This window comes from Neopelma chrysocephalum, unplaced genomic scaffold (assembly GCF_003984885.1).
Source record: "Neopelma chrysocephalum unplaced genomic scaffold, ASM398488v2 Primary Assembly neopelma1_69, whole genome shotgun sequence".
Taxonomy (NCBI): Eukaryota; Metazoa; Chordata; class Aves; order Passeriformes; family Pipridae; genus Neopelma; species Neopelma chrysocephalum.
In genome coordinates this window covers 1,719,368-1,740,130 of record NW_020897729.1, presented here as the reverse complement: position 1 = coordinate 1,740,130, position 20,763 = coordinate 1,719,368, and the positions used below count along the sequence as shown (strand labels likewise).

Here is a 20,763-nt window from a genome sequence, read left to right as displayed (position 1 = left end):
TTCTTTGGGCTCAGCCTGCAGGAGACAAACATATGTTCCAGCCTCACCTTCCCCAGCTTTGTAGCAGGCCCTACTTAGTGGCCATTCAAATATGGTGCTGTCAAGGAAGAAGTGAAGCACCTAATAGTGGTGTAGATTGAGATGAGATTAAAAGAAAACCTGTGGTTCAGAGGAATGACGCCATGGAAAACATCAAGGAAAATGAGATGGAATGTGCAGTCATTAGCAAATTGCTTTATTTATGGCTATTGGACACTGCTGTTGTGCCAAATCTTGAATTTATTGGGTGCCGTGAATTTCTTAATTAAAGTTGTATTACTGAATTGTTATTTGTTGAAGTTTGCAATGACCATCCCCTTAGCTATTTTTACTTTTGCTCTGTTGTATATGTGTATGATCCTGTAAAAACAGGCCAGTCTGTGGGGAGACAGAATGTTTTTAGTTGTGCTTTTTAAATGGCACAGCTGATTTTCTCTGAGTTGACTTGCTTCTCTCCTCCATTTTGCTTTTGTGCTTCACCTCACAGGCTGCACTGCGGTGGCTCCAAACCCTTTCCCTCCCAGTTATTAATGTTAAGCTGACAAGCTTTAAGTAAGGATTTTCAGGTGTCTTTTCAAAGCTTGTGTTGGCTGCTAGGTGTTCCCAGGAGGCTGCAGATCCTGGAATCTTCCACCCTGGCAATGTGCCCAGCCCATCGCAACTGCGACCTTACCAAGATCTCAGCACTGGGATTTTGCAGCTGTTCAGAGGTCTCCAGACACTACAGCAAATGATTTCTGTTCTCTGAGTCAGCCAGTTCCTGCTCTAGATGACACAGATCCCAAGCCTTTCAGGTTTTCCCACCTTCAGAGTTGGTCTCCTTGAGACGGAGATGGAGCAACAAGTGGAGGTTGGCAACGGTGTCATTTGTCTTTAGTTTGCTTATGCCAGGGTTTTGGGCAGATGGTCTTCAAGGAATGGACATGGAGATGCTAGGATGTGGGAGAGCTGAGGTATCCAGAGCTGATGACTGGATCAACAACTGGGTCTGCACATATGATGTACTATACAGAAATCACAACAGCCCTCTTCCCTTGCAGTAATTAAATACATTATGCGATACTGTGTGGATCCAAGCTCCATTCAAGTAGTTTTGTGACTCACAGGCTGCTGGATCACTGTGACAGCTGGGCAAAGCTGACAGTGGCTGCAGAAGGACAGAAGCAGCCCAACTCTGAGCCCTGCTCCCTCAAACCCTGCTCTCCTCTGATGCACACTCATGTGCTGGAACATCCCAGAGAGTCCCTAGAGCTCAGACTCTGGCTTGTCCCATCGTATCAAGTCATCCAGGGTAAAAGGTCTTCTCTCTCTTCTAACCAGACATGCTCATAATAAAAGCATGGATCCTCAGGAAAGCAATGTAAACATGGCTTTTCAATGACATGCCCATCATCAGTCTTTACAGGCAGATTTTTCAGTTTAGAAGCTCACAGGTACATCATGTACCCTACACTCTGTGCTGCTGTTTTGCATAACACTTCCCAGACTGTTTGAACTTAGCCCTGGACTCTTTCAGGTCTCTTTCAGGTCTCTTTTGTCCCAGGGACAAATCTCTCTTGAGAACTGCAATATCAGCCTCATGTGTTGCTCAGTTTTAGGCAAGCAACTGGAGGCTGGTTGTACTCCGGTTTATTAGTAGGTTTCACATCTTGCATGAAGTAAGACTAAAAAGTTTGCATTCACTTTCATGATTTCCTTTTTTTTACTTTTCTTTTTTCTTTTTTTTCCCCTGTGATTTGGAGCACTTGGGGAGTAACCTGGCTGGCAAAGCAAGTTGAAACAGACAACACCTGGGCTATTCAGGGCAGGGGGAGTGCTGCAAAACCATTTCAGCGTGTGTGATATTGCTCTGTCAGCTGACGTCCTGAACCCATCAGTTCGTAGATCTTTCTTTTGCTCCAGGACCTCATGAGATGAAAAGCTCCCCTGCAATGGCTTCTCCTGCATGGATTAGTGACTCCATGGGAGCAGCAGCCTGTGTGGAGGCACTGAGCGTGCACTCACCTGCCTTCAGCGTGTGACATGTTGCAGCTGCTGATGTCCAGGGTGGATAATGCTGGAAGGCCTTCCATCTGTCTTACTCCAAGCAAAGGACGCTTACCATGCTCCCCATGGTAGTGGAATCTAAATAATCCCTCTAATCAGAATACTGGCTTCTCTCCCAACACACACACACCTGGAGGGTTGGGTGCAGAGGTTTCGGGGGAAGATAAGAAGCTCCTCTGTCAATCAGAAACACTGTGAACAGCATTCATTCTGCCGTTGTGGGGCTGTTATGTGTTTCACGACCCTTCCTGTGATTCTTCCCCAGACCTTTCTGTGGATGGAAGGCACCTGGCAGCTGGCTCTCGAGACTGCCATCCACAGACCAGCCGGAGCACATGCACATACCTGCCTTCGGCCGGACCAACATCAGACGAGTCATCTGGTGCCAAAGAAGGTTTCTTCAGGATCAGAATAACTAAAACTTCCTTAACATATGCAGGAGTCCTTCCAGATTGCAAAATGAAAATCACTGCCCGGAATCACTGCATTCAAAGTAGGGAAATATCCCTTTAAAGAAACCCATTGGCAACATAACTAAAGGCCTTTAGGCCAAGCTGATATTCAATATAACTCCACTGAGTCAAGAGAAATACACCAGGGATTAAGTTTGGCCTGATAGCAAAAACCACAGGCAAGTGAGACTGATTCCCAGAATCAAGTTGACTTGGAAAATGTAGTTAGATTTTGCCCTTAAAGAAATAATTTTCTTAATAATAACAGATAAAATGAAATGCTTGTCAAAATTATTATGAGCATATGGGGATGAGATGATCAACATTGCATGAATTATTTCCTTCCACAGCTGTATTTCTGGTTCACTTTTTAGCTGTTCTTTAATTCCCAAGCTTGTAACCTTTCTACTGGTCTTCTAGATTTACTACCTACCCTGTTCCTTCTTGACTTGCTAGACCCACAGACTACGTGGTTTTAGTGCTAATCCTAGGTTTGCCACTGACTTTCTGTGGGAATTCTGAGACTTTTTTTGCCCAGTGTCCTCCAATTCCATCTCTAATGGTACATCAATACATGAACTAATTGCCAGGCAATGTTAAGGGTAAAATACCTGGTTTCATCTTCCTGGATTGGGCCCTTGGGCTTCAGCTTAATGCCTTGCAAACACTACCAAGCAAGGATGGCAGTTAGCATGAGGAAAAAACTTTCTCAAAAGCAGTGCCTGCATATGGGTCTTGCTTCCTGAGAGAGGAGAATTAATACCACAGAATTAATCTCTTTCAAAGCTCTGTCCAAAACTCATTTGTTGTGTTTAACTTGTTCTCAACACTCGTAAACAAAGAGTGGAAAACCCAACTGTAGTTGTTCACAAAAAAAACCAAACAAAACCAAAAGAGGAGCAACTTGCCAGGGTGCTAAAAAGATCACTACCAACAAACCACCATAAAATAATAAATTTAGTTCACTTAGAGTATTGAAAATCCAAGAAAGGAGAAAGGATAGAGGGTTTTTTGGAATGTTTATCAGTTTGGAAAAAGTTACCAAGAACTCCCAGGGTTTTTCATTTGCTTTCTCACCCTCTCATACCTTCCAAGAGGCAACAGGTCTTTTAAATTATATTTTTCTTCCTCAGCTTTGTAGTTCTCAGTCCTGAAATTCATGGCTGCAAGGGAGGGCTGGAGACTCCCTCCTGAGCTTCTGCACTTCAGGATCCCTGACTATCACTCCCTCACCTCTGTGTTTAACTCATGCTTGGCAAAGCACAACTTGATCTCAATCAGACCTCCTAGGAGGGCAGACAGGTTGGATTTGATGGCATCAAGAAATGCGGATCAAATCCTGCCCCTGGAGTTCATCCCAAGTGTGTCTTCGCTGATACAATACATGATACTTTCTTACTTGAAATTACCAGGCTGTAGTGTTCCTGTCATGGGCCTTACCTGCAGTTAAAGACTGTTTTCCTACCACCATTTTGTCCAGAAGGTGCTTACACAGTGTAATGACACCATCTCTCACTTAATTTCTGCAGGAATTTATCATGGTAAATTCTTCAAGTCTCTCGACTTTTTTTCTTAAAATGCAAAGAACAACAAAGGGCAAACTATTTTTCTGGTTAAGACCACCTGCGGAACCAGAACTGGTCCATACTTCAGTCTGCATCTCCTCTTCACCCATCCGGAGCTCCTATGAGGCCCTTTACCTGCAATATCACTCTTCAATGTCACGCTCAGGTTGGGCTGCATGTCCACTTTGCCTTCAGCACCCTTTCCTCACTTCCTCTGCTTTCCAGGGTAGATGTTCTTCCTCTACATGGTCAGCTGCAGCCCTGTCTTCTTGGCACAGGGTTCTGACTGCCTGGACACATGTGCTCTGCCTGCATGAGCCCAGAACCCATATCTCTCCACACTACTGCCCCCATCTCTTCATCAGCCACCTTTCCACCTGCCTGGTGTCATCTGCAGGTTTTGACAGCAGTTGCTGTGCATCACCTTTCATGTACTGGATATAACATTGTCCTGTCAGTCCCTGAGGGTCTCCTCTGGGGATGTATCCTGAGTGATTCCTGAAGGACTGCTCATTTGGAAGAACTTTGATCTCACTGCTCTCTAAGCCACCTAGAGCTTGTGCTATTGGCATCATGCTATAGATATTGTTAAGAGAATCCGCTAAGTCAACCACCTCACCACAACCTAATCCATCCAAAGTTTCTTGTCCCAACAAAAGTTTTAACCTCTTCAGAGAATGTAATTGGATTTGTCTGAAGGGCCTGGTTTTCATTTAAAAAAGGCTGAATAATAGTTGCAGCTTTTAGCTCCGCTCAGTTCAGCTCCCCAACAGCTTTTCCATCATGTTGTCCACAACTGGTTTCATCCTATTGTGTGGTGCAGTTTTGCTTTAAACCTTGTCACACTCTTGTGATTTTGAAGATGCTGTGCCATGCTGGGAGATGCATAGGATGGGGTGCCCAGTGCCTTCGGGAGACAGGAGTCTCAGGATAGAGTCTCTGCTCTCCCATCATCCACCTCTCCAAGTGGGCCAGGTACTAGTCTGAAACTGGTGTAAGTGCTCTAGTGTGATGCAGCTACAGTTTACATGCAGAAATGAGGGAGTCAGTGCTAGGAATAGCATGGGAATTTTTCATTTTCCTTTTTTCAACCACTTTTACCCCTCATTAAGTGCTTTCAGACCCAGCCTCGGGCTTGATTTATTTTTGAAAGGCCATTTTTAGCCACTGTGTCTTACAGAAGAAAAGAAAAAAAGGGTCTGCTGAGATTATTCTTAAAGAAGAAACCATGCACATGCACGTTCTGTCACAGTTTCTTCACTTCTCAATATCCCACGAGATCCTCACCACCACGATACGGGAGTATCGCTTCGCTCCTCTCACCTGCAGTTCTATAACAGTGTTGGGATGGTGGCTCTTCTGCTTTCTAGGCTGGAAAGATTATTGCTCTATTACAAAGAAAAATAATCTCACAAAAATACCAGATTCAGGAATATCCCACTTCAGAGTAACCCACTTGAACCTCCAAGTTGTCGCACAGTTTGGTAAAGTAACTTTTTGTGTTCAGCAATGGTTGTAATGGAGGCTGGAGAAACATGTCTTAAGCAGATATCTCTCAGTGTTCAAACAGACAGGTTTTCTTCTTGGCTCTAATTTGATTCTTGCTGCTCTTAATTTTCCTTTTCAGCTGCTCTGATAATGTGAGACTTTGAACTAGCAGCCTCTCCTCTTGAATCTGTAAGCATTTACTGAGCAGTGTTTAGTTAAGGGACCAGACAGAGATGTAGACCAAAGAGGACGGGATATGGAGGGTTTGTGGTTACAGCACAAGGCTCTGAATCAGGAAATGATCAGAATCAACTTCAAGAGATGGATCCAACCCACAAAGCTCAGTTCTGCATCTGGTCCTGCACTGAGCTCCAACTGCCCCGGAGTTCAGGCTGATTTGGTCTGTGGCTGTTGTGTGGAGATCAGCTCTGCTTTCCTTGGACTTCCACAAAGCAAGTGCTCATTAACAGCATTACCGAGTGTGCCAGAATGCGAAGAAGGTTCAGTGCAGGGTTAACTAACCACGTAGCTCCCTAACAGTGAAGGAGTTTGGACCCCATGGACATCACCTGGCTTGCAGGTGTTGTGAGAACTTTCTCAGCTTGTCCTGAGATGTGCTGTGCACACAGGGCCTTAGCTTTTCCCTGAGCTGGAGGGCAGCAGCCACAAAGCTGATGGCATCCCTCTTCTTTGAGCTATCCATCTGCATCAAGCCAGAATTATCCATGAGAAGCAATAAGAAATTCCCTCCATGCTGAACGGCACCACAAAAGACATACAGGATCTGATTCCCAGATGGCAATGTTAAAAACAGAAGGCAACATGTCTGGGAAAGTACCCGAGGCATACCTGAACAATAGAAATAATAGAGATGTAAGAAGAAGATAGGTCCTTTCTTTTTTCTGATATATGCATGCCTATGATCACTTAAAAAAACAAACAAACACCTTTTTTTCTTTTTTTTTTTTCTGTCAACCGGAAACAGTCTGTCTGAATAAAAACAGTACTAGAGTAAAGTAGCTGAAATAGGTGAACAATTGGTAGCATGAGCATTGTACCAGGCTTGTCTGCTTCTTGTGTCTGTGTTATGTGTCCTGTGAGCACCTAAATCCTTGGAATCTCTCGAGATTTATTTGGATACCAGCAAACTGAGTGCATATTTACCTTTCCAGCAACTTGGAGGATTATTGATTTGTAGGGGCCAGGGTCCCCTCGCTAGTCCACCTGCACCCTCAGGAACATGAGGGTTGGCATGTGTTTCTATGCATAGTTTTTATTTTAGGCCCTCCTAGGACAAGTTCTAAAAGGTTAAAAGTGGGGAAGATGCGGCTGCCTTGTCTCACACATTCCAGGAGCTAAACACCCTGCAGAAACCAAAGGCAGCAAATGTTTTCTGAGATACTCGTCCAACCACCAGTGAGATGGTGATACCACCCCATGAGCAGCAGGCAGCTTCATGCAGGCATACCACTTCTGTCTCTCTGGTCTCGCCCCGCCTGCATTTGTTCCTCCTTTGCCTGATGGCACATCTCCCCCACACAATGGCATGTACAATCTAATCTCTACTGAAAGCTCTGCAGGGCAGGAACTCACACATTCAGATCCAAATAGGCTACTCATGCCTTTTTAATTTCACTGGATCAGAATAACAACGGCAAGAAAATAAAGTAACAGCCAAAGAGTCAAATCAGTGCAGTGAAATGGGTCCCTTCCCTGTTTTACAAGTTACATCCACAGTACTGCAATGGTACCAGGAAGTCTTCTTAGTTACACTGGCAAATCTTCAATTAAGCAGCCCAAAAAGCTCTTAGCCACCATGAAGTGCCTGCTGATGTTCACTGTGGTGATGTCCACTATGGTGATGTTTGCTACTCCAAAAGCCACGTGGAGTAGACATTCCCTGGACTCAGAGGTGGCTGAAGAGCCCCTCGGCACCAGCTCAGGGTCTGGGAAAAGCAAGCCTTGGGTTGGTGCACTCCCATACTCATCTGCCCCCTGTCTGGCATGGTGCTGATCTCCGCAGCCATCAATCCTGCTGCCATCTGGATGACAGGTCTTGCACAAGCCCAGTGACATTACTTAAGGCTGTGGCTGTTTACAACTTCCCGCCCAGCGCACACCCGCCATGTGTTAATCAGGATGGTTCATAGTCAGTCCTGGAGTAAACAAATGCAACTTCACCAGAAAACATGGGAACCACACCTTTTTACTCCAGGTGTGCATTTTGGCCCACCATTTGTTTCTCCATAGCGATTAGTGACTGGTATTTAAGACAATTTCTTAACAGGAGTTGGAATCGGTGGTTTATCTCCTCATTAGGTTGGTAATATCATTAATTAAGGTTATGTCAACGGACATGATGCCACAGCAGTTGGGTGTTACCAGTGGCAACAGCCTTCCAGGGTTTGGGCTTACAGCGTGCCTACCGCGATGCAACATTAGCATCCTGCCCAAGGTGGGGACCTGCCCTTTCCCCACGCTGCCGCTGAGAGCCCGCCCCACAGTAAATGCATTTTGAGGTAGGCTCCAGAAATCCCCTCAAAAGTCCCTGCTCTCCCACTGATCCCTGTACCCCGGGTGACGAACCACCACAGAGCGGGGAGCGAGGAGCAAACGTGGAGTTTTGGTAGGGGCATGGGGGCTGTGTCCCCTGCTGTGCTCACCCCAAGAGCAGTGGTCCCTATGGCGTAGTTTGGGTCCCACCTCACACAGCTGCTCATTCAGCTGACTGGATTTTTAACTGAGAAAACAAGCATGTTACTGACAAATGTGGTGGAACCTGTGCCATGGTATTAGCAGCAGGCCTGGATACCTAGAGAAAACAGGCTGGTGGAGCTAGAAGGAATTGAGTGATCATAATGTTCCCTCTGGATTTAAACCATATGCACCACGAAATCCATGAATCTATGTGTGGATTTTGACACTTTGGAAGTGAAAAGCTGACACATTTAGCCTGTCCCACTCACACGATGCACCTTGATGTAGAAGAAAAGTGTGAGGACCTTTTAAAAACTTTCCTCTTTCTCCCCTTTTACTCCAGGAGCTGTATAGTTAAGTCAAAGACACCTTTGGGTCAAGTCCTGCCCTGGTTCTGTGCAGAAGCCCCAGTATATCCCAAAGACTCAGTGCACTTTAAATATACGTCAAAAGTAGCATGTGCTGGCCAGGAGATATTTTATTAAGCGGTCCTTCAAACGAGTGCAGTTTTAGTTGTTTTGCTCGGTTGTTTGAGGTCACTGTTCCTCCGCCCTTGTTAATAAAGATGTGATTAATGACTTTTGGCAAAGCTGCTGCCTGAAAGAGCCAATGCTTTAGGAAAAGCAAAACCAGTTTTCAGGTATTTTCTGCAAGGTTCGTCTCAGAAACACACAAATACATTTCAAAGCATTTACAAAACACACTGACGCCTCCTTCACCCCATCTCCACCCCCCTGCAGACACACACTGCCATTCATAACGTGCATAATTCTATTCCATCTACCTGGAAGAAAGCTTTTGCCATGCCTTCAGTTGGAAAGGTACCCCCTCTGCACAGGCACCAGCGCAGAGCAGTTATCACAGGGCTTCCTGGGGTGCCCGTGGTGCAGTAATGGCTTTGTGATTGCTCTCCCCAGACTGAACAGTACCCAAGAGCCCTGAGTGAGGCCCCAAAGTCCCTCTTTGAATAAATCACAGCAGTAGGGGAAAAGAAACAAAAAAAAAGAATTGAACTTGTTTCCTCTGAGAGTGCTGGGCTCATGAGCTGAAGCCTATTTCTGCAAGCAGGGAGGCTCAGAAATCCTGGTAGTTAAAAGCAAGATGGCAGAAACTAAGTCTCACAGCTGGGCCCAGGGTGCTGCAGCAGGGATTTGAGGAAAAGCACCTAAAATCAGGGTGTTTATGAGGAGGGCAGTACCAAATGTAGCAATCTAAGCTGTGTTGCCTCTGCTGAGGACCATTTCTCCTAGGCAGGTCCTTTTTCTCACAAGGGTGAGAAATTTGAATCTGGTGGTTTAAATCTTCACGTTGATGGGGTCTAATCTGCACGATGGGAACCTGTGCTACTTTTGAGGGTGCCCCAAAGGATGTCTGAGAGAGGGCAACTCCCACCTGGGGATGGGGATAGGGATAGGGATGAAGGTGCGATAGGCCAACAATGATGCCTGAAGGCTCGTATGTGAGGTATCAAATCCGTGCTGTGAACTAGCACCACAAGAATTAGGACCAAATCAGAGGTGGTAATGTCTTGAACCAGGAGTGTGCAAGATCCCTGTGCCGCTACGATAAAGACCACATCAGCTCCTGAGTCGTCCACTCTGACCCTTATCCTGCTGGAGCTGAGTTCTGAGGATGTGAGCCAATCTGCTTGAGGCAAGTCCAGCCTCAATGGCAGCTGGATGGAGAGCTGGGGATGACTCTGAGGTACCTCACAGTGCCCCAAGGGGCTGCTTTTGCAAGGGGACAGTTGTGCAGCTTTGCATTAGAAAGGGTGAAATGTGTGCCATGAAATGTGCTGTGCCCCCAGCACGCGGTGCTTGGCAGAACCGGTGTTTTTCCAGCTGCAGGAGGCTGAGCTGGGGAGATCCAGTTAGGATGGGCCTATGACATTTTATAATCAAAGGGAAGAAAGGAATGAAGGCTCCAAATTGAGCTTGTCTCCAAAGCTGAAGCAAATCCTTTGAATTAGGAGGACACTCAGGCTAAAGGCTTATAAAGAGATTCCTATTGCTGTGACTTTCTCCTGCAGGCACCAAGGTGGCTTAAAGCACTGCTAAACTCCAGACAAGCAGGAGATGTGTCTGAGGGTGCTGGCCATTGGGTTTCTGGACTGGCTCAGTCCAAGCAGATGGTGAACTGGCAGCACTAACAATAAGATCCCAATCCATACACTGAAGCTTCCCCAAAATTCCTGTGGGTGGCTCTAATTATAACCTGTGTCCTACCGCCTCCCCTTTCTGCAAGTAGGAAGGAGACAAACTTTCTTGTTACTCTAGCTACCTGCCCGTTACCAGGTCGAGATTGCTCGTGGATAAGGGCCTTCCACTTGTTTGTAGTACTGATGTCCTACTTGGCAACACGTGCCTCATTCCTTCAACCCTACAAAGGGAAGAGCCCCAAGCAAAGCAGGTTTGCAGCTGGCTTAGCAACAAGGCTGCTTTGCATTCCTGTAAATTTCCAGGTTCAAGTGCAATTTGCTTCTCTTTGTTGCCAAGCCAAGTGGACATGTAGCCCCTCTCATCTCACAGTGCTGGGCCTTTGGGAAGGCTGATGGGACCTGAGAGAAGCAGTGTCTCTGAAGGCAGGCACAGGGCTGCAGCTTGGCAAGTGAATCAGCAATGCAGAGGAAGGCAACCAAGAGCTGCACCATTTGCCCACCTCCAGGCTTCCAAAGCAAAACAAAAGCTTGCCCTTGGGGTCTGAGGTGAAGAGGTAAGTGCAGGTATACATCTAAGTCCCCAGGGCTAGTCTGATTTATTTGGCAGACCAGACAGCCAGTACTTTCAATCTTAGATGTGGTGACTTTTTTTTTCAGCATATGGCTCGTTCTCAGGTTCCCATTACTTTATTCCATGTATGGTTGGTGTTTCTTTATTGTTTTCCCCTGTATATGATTGACATGAGCAGGAAGGAAATGTGGAAACTATAGAAACTGTTCTCTGTGCTGAGGGAAGGTGCCTCATATTCTTCTGGACCTGACCCCATTGTTCACTGCTGCACCCGCAGGCACGTTCTCTGCTGTGCTCTGGACTGACCAGGGCATCCTCACTCAGGTTTGAGCAATGGTCACCAAGCAAGCATAAAGGGCTGGACCCATTCCCACTGGAATCTGCACCCTTCATTTGATCAGGGGAGGAATTGGGCCCCTAGTTATACTGTATAAATAGAAGGATTTGATTTGAGGCAGATGGATATCAAGTTGTTCTGAATTTTCCCCCTGATTTCATTAGTGAGGTGATTTGTGTTACAAGGAAAACTTGTTCTGAAGCTGTCATTATTTACCTGAAACACATCTGTGCTTTGAAGTAGGCTCTGGAAATACAAGCAGAATGAAATTGCCCATAAAGCAGAGGTGGAGTGCCTTTTTCTGAGGTTTGAGACTGTTGGGTTCCCTCTACACTGGAATGCAAAATTAATGCCCTAAATTTAAACACTCACTAGGCTTTTTTTTTTCTTTTTTTTGCATTCGTGACTTGAGGATGAATTCAGTCGTAAAAAGAAATGCAACTGACACAGTTGGCATGCAAAGCAACCATTGTTTTTGCCAGGGGGTTTCACGTGCACGTGTGTATGTGTTTCTCTGTAAAACAGCTCAAGAGCCTTCATGGAAGACTCACATGGTGAAATGTTGGCTTTGGCTGCCCAGAAGTTACCATCCACTTGTGGTCCTCAGTCCCCTTATGGATCACCCATGTCCTGCCCAGAAGGACTAACTCAGCTGTATCCATTTACAAAGACACAAGATCACTGCAGTCCCAAACCACTAAATGAAATAATTTAGTGACTAAGTTTTTGGGCTGGTAACTTGTGTGAGCTCAGACACAGCGTGCAGATTTGTGCATTCACCTTGTTTTGCTGCCCTGCTTTCTTCCCAAATGAATGGTGTGATAAAAGTAGCAGCAACAGCTCAGTGCACAGAGCCTAAAAAAAGGTGTTTGTTTCCATTGCAATGCTTAGCTCATTGTTCCTGCTACTCGTCCTGTTGACTGCCTGATCAGGAAGGCCGTGTTCTCAGCAGCCAGGACCTCCTGCCTGCTCCCCGCTGCTCTGCCACCAGCTTCCTAAATTAACACTTTTTATCTCCAATGCCCTCTTCTCCTCTTTTGTTGAAAGAGGTAGTTTTTTTACTTCTCTCACAGGGATGTGGTGGAAACCTGTAAAACCTTTGAAAGCTGCTTACAATTCCTCAGATGGCAACAGTGAAACACACACTGGTACAATTGGCAGGAGATATAAGGTTGTTGACTTGCTAGCTCTCATGAATCTGGCTTTCCCCCTACATCATCTGGCCACTGGAGAGTTAACCAAAATTCCCTCGTATGCTGTACTTGAATGAAAATGACAGCAACTCTGGTATGATAATATTTATATCTGAATCATTACAGACAGTCCTGGGACGAATGAGGTCTCACAGAGATGGAGGTTTGCTTTCTACTTTACTATTTTTCCCTGGTGCTGCTTTTTTTTTCCCAGAGAAGGGAAATGCAGGAGCCCCTCTGGACCCTGGGTGCTGCCAGCTCTCCAGGCAGGGTCCTTGCCTACCTCTCCTGCCTCTTGCAGTTTGGAGACGTGAACTCATATTGAATGGCAAGAGATATGAGTCTCCAAGCTCGACTTCTGTGCTGTGTGTGGCTTCCTGAGAGCAAGCATTGAATGACACTCCCTGGTTTTGGTTGTTTTTTTTTTTTTTTAAATTTGCCCACCAGATCTGGAACTGAAACCATCAATTCATTTCACTGACGATCTCATTCTCAACTCAAATCAGCAATAGCTGCCTCAGCTAGCACCAGGCTTCTACCCACTGAATCAGCTGTCCTAGCTCCTATGGGAATGAAGATTTGTGTGTTGCGATGTGAGAGAGGTTTTTTTATTCAGAAAACAATGTAAGAAGCTTCCCTAGACACTCACTTCACATCTTTATGTCCTTCTTGGAGACACGTTAATTAAGCCTCCTGTCATCTGCTGAGGTGGAACAGGGGAGGGATGACAATGGGAAATGTGGGGAAGGTCCGCCTGAACAGGAGATTTCCCATCCTGAGCCACATCAGCTGATCAGCAAATGACTCCCACAGTCTCCAACTATGCCAGTTTGAGATCTACTTCCCACATCAGGGAAGTAGATCATGTTACTGTCCATTTCCATAACCCCGTGTCACATTGGCTGTGTTGAGAGCACTGGAAAAGGATGGGGATCACAGGACGATGGCCGTGGGAAGCGGCTCTGTTGTGTGTTCATCTTGCTGTGCTGTGTCAAACAGGGACGGTGCTGCCCCGAGCTCCAGAAACCCAAACTCTCAGTATCTGTTCTCGTATCTTTCAGAGCTGAACCAAAGTCCACTGAGATCAATGGAGTTTTCACACTGGTGACCATGAGTTTTGGATTCAGTTTCCTGAGATAAAAGTGCTAGGAACAGGCAGGAAATTATCCACTAGGAAATCTGTTTCAATCATCCGTTTTTATGGCAGATGCTTTGGAAATGATTATGTGCATGTAAAGAAATACGGCCTTCTGAATTTATTCAGGCTAATTCTGAGTGAACCCAAAGCTCTTTTATACTCTTTGGGCTGTGTAAAGAGTCTTAATGCACACAGAAATTAATTTACAAGCCATTTAATTCCCCTTTGTTCTGCCAGAACCATAGAAATCACAAAAGCCTGGGGTTTTGTATTTATGTGTTGGTCAAGAGTGTGTTTTTCTTTAACTGCAGCAGTTAGAGTGATAGAGTGGGCATTAGAGTGATAGGCAGACAGAGAGATTCCCTAAGGTGGATGTGATGATGGCTTTATTCAAGTATAATTTATCCCATTCTTCATAAAGAAATAAGCCCCACACGTATAAACACCTTTATAGCATTACAATTCCAAGCACAGTAGGGAAGTTTCCTGCTTTCCCACACACAGACACAGGATTACAATAAATGCTGAGGTCCAAATCAGCAAACATCTCCTTGGTCCATACTGTGGGATAAGTTCATAAGAAAGTAGTGGGACAGAAGATTCCACTTTTGACAAAAATCTCATTTTCAACGGCCTTTACAAACTTTTCTTACCTTCTATTTGCTGGAATTTCTTGTTATTTGCCACACGCCTTTAAAGATCTTCAACTGACATCAGTGGGCTTGAGTATACCTTCAGCTACCTTAGAGGGTTATTGTACAAAGAGTTTTCTCACCCCCCCACCACTCAAGCCCTGGAAGGGCCAAGCAACTCCTTAGACAAAAATGAGTTGCTGTGTGTAGGTTGATCTCAGCCGCTCTAAAGCTCACTTGCTCACATATCTGCAAAACCCTTGAAAATGGCAGTTCTGATGGATCTTCCTTTTCTTTTTACAGGGATCTCCCCACTGATATTTGTTTCAGTTTTGGGCCAAATTTTTTCTCTCTCTGATTTAAAATTAAAACCTCTTGGCATGAGAAATCTTTATACTTTTCTCTGAAAGCACTAAACCTAGGTGGGTTCTGTATAAATCACAGTATCAGAGACAGCCACGATTTTGCTTATTTCTTCCTTGGAAGGTAGAGTTGAGGGGGAGCTGTTGAAGTTGTCTTTGGTTACTCTATGCTGGAGATCCCCCAGGTTTGAGTAAAAAGCCAGGGTTTTTACAGGAGGACAATAAAAAGTCTGTCTATACAGGAGGACAATAAAAAGTTCATCCACGAGATCTCCACATCATCTATAAGCAGCTGCATGCTCAGCACTGGGCTCAGGCAACTTCCAGCACCTTTACAAGGACAGTAAAACACCAGGTGCATCAGCCAGGACTAAGCAAGGCTGAGTGAAAAGCAAAGGGAGACCACAGTTTTGTCCAAACAGAAGGAGAGCTCTGTTTCATCTTCCCACAGCCCTCACGGTTTCATCGCCTATGTGGCTGTTTCGGGACAGCCTCCCCAACCCATCTGAAAGGGCAGTTAAAATGTTACCTTTGTTCCCCACTGCAGCATCTCCAGGCTTAGGACAGCGCCAAGCCCATTCCTGCCAAAAGGCCTCTGTATTACTGGCACATGGACTGGTCACCAAAATCATTCTCCCTGTGTTCCCTTAGCCTGAACATGCATTTATGGTTGGCTTCAACCGGGAGATATCTAGTACGTGGTTAAGGTTAGGTGCCTGCTCCAGTTCCCAATCAATAAAGAGATATTCGCCATGTGAACCATGGTGCTACTCAGTCAAAACAACTCAAAATAAAAGCGCCGTCTACTAACAGTGAGAAGGATTTATTTGGTATAACTTACTTGGCAAACAATCCTGCACTTCAGATACGTTTCAGAAAACCATGACCTATTTCTGGATGACTTATCACACCCACGTGTGGCAAAATTCCTCCAATAAATCAGTTGTGGTGAATGATTTCAATGTTTATATTATTATTATTATTATTATTATTATTATTATTACCTTCTTTGGCTACCTTAAATGTTCTGAGACAAGACGAAAGTACTGAAACTTCTAATGCCTCCCTGCAGAGTCACAACTGTAGGAGTGAAAAAGAGCAGAATGGATCAGTTCTTAGTGAAACTCATGGTTTATGTAAAGCATCTGATTCAAAAGCTATTTTCTATGTAGCCTTTTCTTGTGGACTGAAATAGTAGGCTGCATTCAAACTAGACTTTGAGCTCAGTGAAAAGGAAACACTGATGAAAATCACGACTCAACTACCCTTGCATCATATAATTCTATTTGTTTTATTGGTGAGATTCAACCTAGGCCTGACTCCACGGCTGTAGGAGAAAACTCGGCGTAGGGCAGAAGGCCAGCCTCAGGCTTAGGCAATGGCTGGACAGCAGTCAAACCCGTGGGGTGGAATTTGGACCAGACCAAAATCCATGGGTACTTTGCCATCAGCTTCTGCAGGCCCAGATTTCACCTTAATGACCATTTCAAGGGCATCTCTGCAGAAAGGAATATCTTTCTGTTCTTAAAACAGGCATCTGTTGTAGAGTTCAAATTGTCCCAAGGACAGCCCCTCTTTCACCTTTGCATCCAGCCCAAGTGACAGAGAGCAGACACACGCCAGGTGCTGGGCAAAATCCATGCCACACTTCTCTGCATGTGGATGGTGGGGTTCCCCTGTGTTCAGACACCTAGGCACAATTCATGATGTCTTTCCTGGCTGCCCCAAGGGTTTCTGTATCATTTGCGTGACTCTTGGGTCTTGATATCTCTGCAGCAATTGCAGCTTCTGAAAAACATCTCAAACATTTCTGCCTGGGAGGCTTTTGGTTAACAGGTCATCATCATTTGGGAGAAATGAAGCTACAAGACAAACGCTACGTGCAGTGAGTGTGCACACGTGCTTGTGTCCACAGAGCTGTGGTGGCACAAGCAGATATCTCTGCAGAAATCACTGTCGCCCTCTCATTTCTACAATCTCTAAATAGCTTCCCATTTTCAATATATGAAAAAAAAATATTTATAGGTATCGGGGAAGTGGTGACATGACCTCAACCTAAAATACCTTGCAGCAGAAAAGAGTTGTGTTGTGAGTGCTGGACAAACCCCGTGATTTGGTCTGGATCTGCTCCTCACGTGAGCAGTGTCACGGTACTGGAGATGCTCAGTTCAAGGGAAGGCTGTCACCACATCACGCTGTGGAACAGTGCTGGTGAGATATTGCCCCTTAGGAGAGGATCCTGGCACTGAGCAGTCACAGCAAAAAGATACCTCTCTAAGGAGGCTGAAGCCAACACCTGAGGAGCAACGCAATGGTCGTAAAGGATGCTCAGCCTGCAATGCCTGATGAAATATGGATCAGTGTAATTGTTTCTTATGTTGGTGAAGTATATAAAAAAGGAACAGAGAGACTCTAAGTATTGTATTACCACTGCACCCTTCAGTGGCTACAGCTAACAGCTTATTTTTGTTTCCATGATGACAGCACCAGCCCAGTTGATTTATTTTCTGTGCTATCTTAAATATCAGAGGAGATATGCGTATTCAAGAATCCGAGGCACGGGATACAGCAGATGAGCTCGATGCATGCTTAACCAAAGCCTTCTCTTGATTCACTTTGACATACCTGAGTGTTTGCTAAGTGAAACTCTTCAGAGCATCTCTGAACCTGCACCACCAAGGGTCTTTGCATGTGGCAACAGTGATTTGCTGCCGTGGCTCAAATAAGCCACAATTGCACTGATTGCTTCCTACTCCCTTTTCTTGAACTCTTTCGTCGTACACTTAAAAAATATTGCTCCCAGTTAAGAAATGTCTGTGATGAGCAGATTTAGATAGAAGATTGGTTTTGTATTATTTGCCTTCTGGCACTGAGGGATTTTTTTGTTGTTGTTTTTGTTTTGTTTTGTTTTTTTCCTTTTAGTTATTTATTTATTTTTTAATTTTTATTTTAAGAAAGCTGAGATTCTCATGTAATCACCTGCCTTCAGCATCTGGGACTTAAAATACAGGACCAAATATGGCTTGAAGTGGAAACAATGAATGATCAGCTTTTTTCACATGAGTAGTCTCTTTGAAGGCTAAGTGTCTATACTTATGAGCAGAGTTACATGTATATATGAGAGCTTGCAGAACCAGAACGTGAACAAGGTATAAAACTTAACTTACTCTAGAAATACAAACCTTCTATAAACTTTTTGTTTCATGACTGGGGGAAGTACCCTTTTTCCTAAACTAAACAGACTTCTAATCTTTTTTTCCTTTCCTTTGTAAAAATACCTGCTTTGATACAGAAGTCTTGTAAGCCTTACTGTTTAAAGTCTTTCATTAAATGTTTCAGTAAATATTAAGTAAGCTTAAGGCAATAACAGAAGTTTATGACTTTTTAAAAGAACTTGTTCTTTTCCCTCCCACATTATGCTGGGTTGTTTTTTTTTAAAAAAAAGTCACAAAACCTACATCTTGATCTGCTCCAGTCTAAAGGTTTCTATTTATAGTTTTTGGTTATGAATGTTTTTTCCTATGAAAAGGTCAGACCTTGCACATATACAATGGTGGAAAGCCCTGCTTATTAAAAAGCAGGCAGATGGATTTGTTAAAAAGAAGTCATTTCATAATGCAGCTGCTTTGAAAGGCTGCTTTAGCAGAAACATCCTCATGCTGCTTTATGAGAAAAACAGGTAAAGGAGTTCTGTTTTGCAGCTAAGTCATTTTTCCTTTCCAAGCCTCCATCCTCACACACGTGGCATGTTCTTTACCTCTATTTACATGCTTTGTCCTACACCCACCCCCCCCACCCACTCACACTCCCTTGCCCTATTTTTCCCACCCTTGCTGCCCTGGAAAGGCTGGAGGAGGTAATGCTGCCCCATCTCAGTGTATCCTGCACAGCCAAGTCACCCCCAGACTGCTACCCAGGGCTCACTCAACATCAGATACACTCAGCTTCTCCTTCTCAAAGCACTCTTGGTCAGCACTGGAAGCTTGGGGTAGCCTGGGAGGTGTGTCCTGGCCCAGGGACTGGGGTCTGCAGGCCAGGACCACACCTGGCTGAGGGAACTCCTGCTCAGGGTGACCTGGGAAGAGTCAGTGTTGACTGGCAGATGTCCTTCACCAGCACCCAGAGGAGCTGCACTGCCTAGCACAGGGCATTGCTTCAGAGCATGGGATCAGGGGTTTCAGACCTTGACAACAGGGTAACAGCAACCTGCAACCTCCCACGTGATGACAACCAGCAGAGACCTCTCTCATTTGATGATGAAAAAAAAGAGAGGTCTTGACTGCTTTGTTCTAGCCCTGAGTGAGGAGCTTTGATTAGCTGAACGAAAACCACTTCATCCCAAAAGCTTTTCTCTCCCTCCTTCCTCTCTGAAGCATCCTGAGCACTCCACACACCTGCAGCACCCTGGGGTGATGGAAACAGCACACGTGGCCCCACATTTCCTAAAAATCTGTGTTATTAAGGAAGACCTCTCCTGTGTTTTATGAAATCATAACCAAAATCCCTAAGTCCTTTAAATCACACTTTGAAATTAGCCACTTCTCTCTAATTCCTGGTTACCTTGTACAAAAATGGCCCCCAAGCTCTGACCAGTCTCTTCTGCTTTGAAGGAGCAGCCTGTGTGGGAGGGAATGGGGTCACTACTGAATGCATAAGGTGTCCTCCAGCCTCCAAGGGCACATTCCTGTCAGGGTTTAATTTCCAGGAGAGCATTGTGATATGTTCGCTCTGAAGGGCTTTGTCTGCACCAGCTCCTGCTCAGCAGCATTCCCAAACAAGTTGTCCCCAGGGTTTTAAACTCAGGGACCCACCTGTCCAGGAAATAATTTGACCTATTAGTGATTCCACCACTACTGCTACGCATCATGTCACTCTTGTGAGAAAAATGGGGATGGATTCACTGAACACCCTCTCTCTCCCCAGAGTGGGCTTGGCTCAGCATCTCTGGGATTATTAATCAGCTTCTTCTGATACCATGAAAAAATGTTCTGGGTGCCTCCTCCACAGCGCCTTCCCACGGGGTGCCAGTCCTGCTCCTGTCTCACTTGCTCCATGTGAAGTGACAGCAGTGGGAGGGTGGCCAGGGCTTCCCCCACAGGCACAACCTGCTCCAGGGAGGCAATAGGTCTGATCAGCTCAAGTCAGCACCACTGCCCTCCCTGCAGATGTTGATGTGGGTGGGCAGCTCCTTCCACCCTTTACATCTGCTTCTGGATCCATCACCACTCCACACACAAGGTTTAGATGGTCCCATGTATATGTAAGCAGAGCTAAGCAAGCCTTCTGGTGGAATGACATCTCACCTGAGCTTTCAGGAGCAGAACCAGACAGTGCCAGTCAAGCTATTGATGGAGAGATATGACAGCTTCCACTTACCTGCAGCACAGTATGAATATCAGCAGTTTTACACATGCCAGTTTACCACCTGCTTGCACCAACAAAGTGAAAAAACAAATCTGCTGTAACAATGAAACTCAGGATTTGGAGCTTAGCTGGTGTGTAGATATTTTGCCACAGGTTAATCTCACCCATTTTGAAATCTAATCCAGCCTCCAACGGGATCCCTTAGCAATCATCAGTACAGCTGGAAGGATGGCACTGGAGATGGGCAGAATGTGAACAAGGAAGGTAGATCTAGCCCAAGAGTCAAAGCGAGTCTGGAATTTGGAAACATGGAATGCAATACTAGCCTTCATGACAGACCATGTAGGTGTAATGTTTATATCTTTATCTGCAGTGAAATCAATAAAAAGGTTTAGTAAGGCAAGAGTGGAAAACCAAGAAGAAACAGTCTTTACAGGTAACCTTTATGTGCGGTTCTCTTGACTGTTTCAAAGATGACCTTCTGATAGCAATTCAACCCAGTGCAACCTGGTTTTCACTCACCTCACATGTCCTGTCCCACTCCCAACTCCCAGGCTTCTGCAGAAGCATTAATCACTATTGCCTTTGCAAAACAGAGTATCTAATTGCACCACGGGGCCTGACGCATGAGCAAGGGGATACATCAACTTACAAACCACTGTTCCTCTAAGCTGCAATGTCTGTATGTGCACTGGGCTGCGAGTTACTCTGGTAAGAAAAT

At 45.2% G+C, this 20,763-nt stretch overlaps 1 long non-coding RNA gene across 1 annotated transcript; it reads right to left on the bottom strand.

The window, feature by feature from the left end:
• Positions 1–2,736: 2,736 nt before the first annotated feature.
• LOC113968693 lies at positions 2,737–19,288 on the bottom strand. The gene is made up of 3 exons (XR_003534611.1): positions 18,738–19,288; positions 17,918–17,923; positions 2,737–2,748 (listed from the first exon to the last, which is right to left on the bottom strand). It is a non-coding gene; the product is annotated as an uncharacterized LOC113968693 (long non-coding RNA).
• Between the last annotated feature and the right edge of the window lie 1,475 nt (positions 19,289–20,763).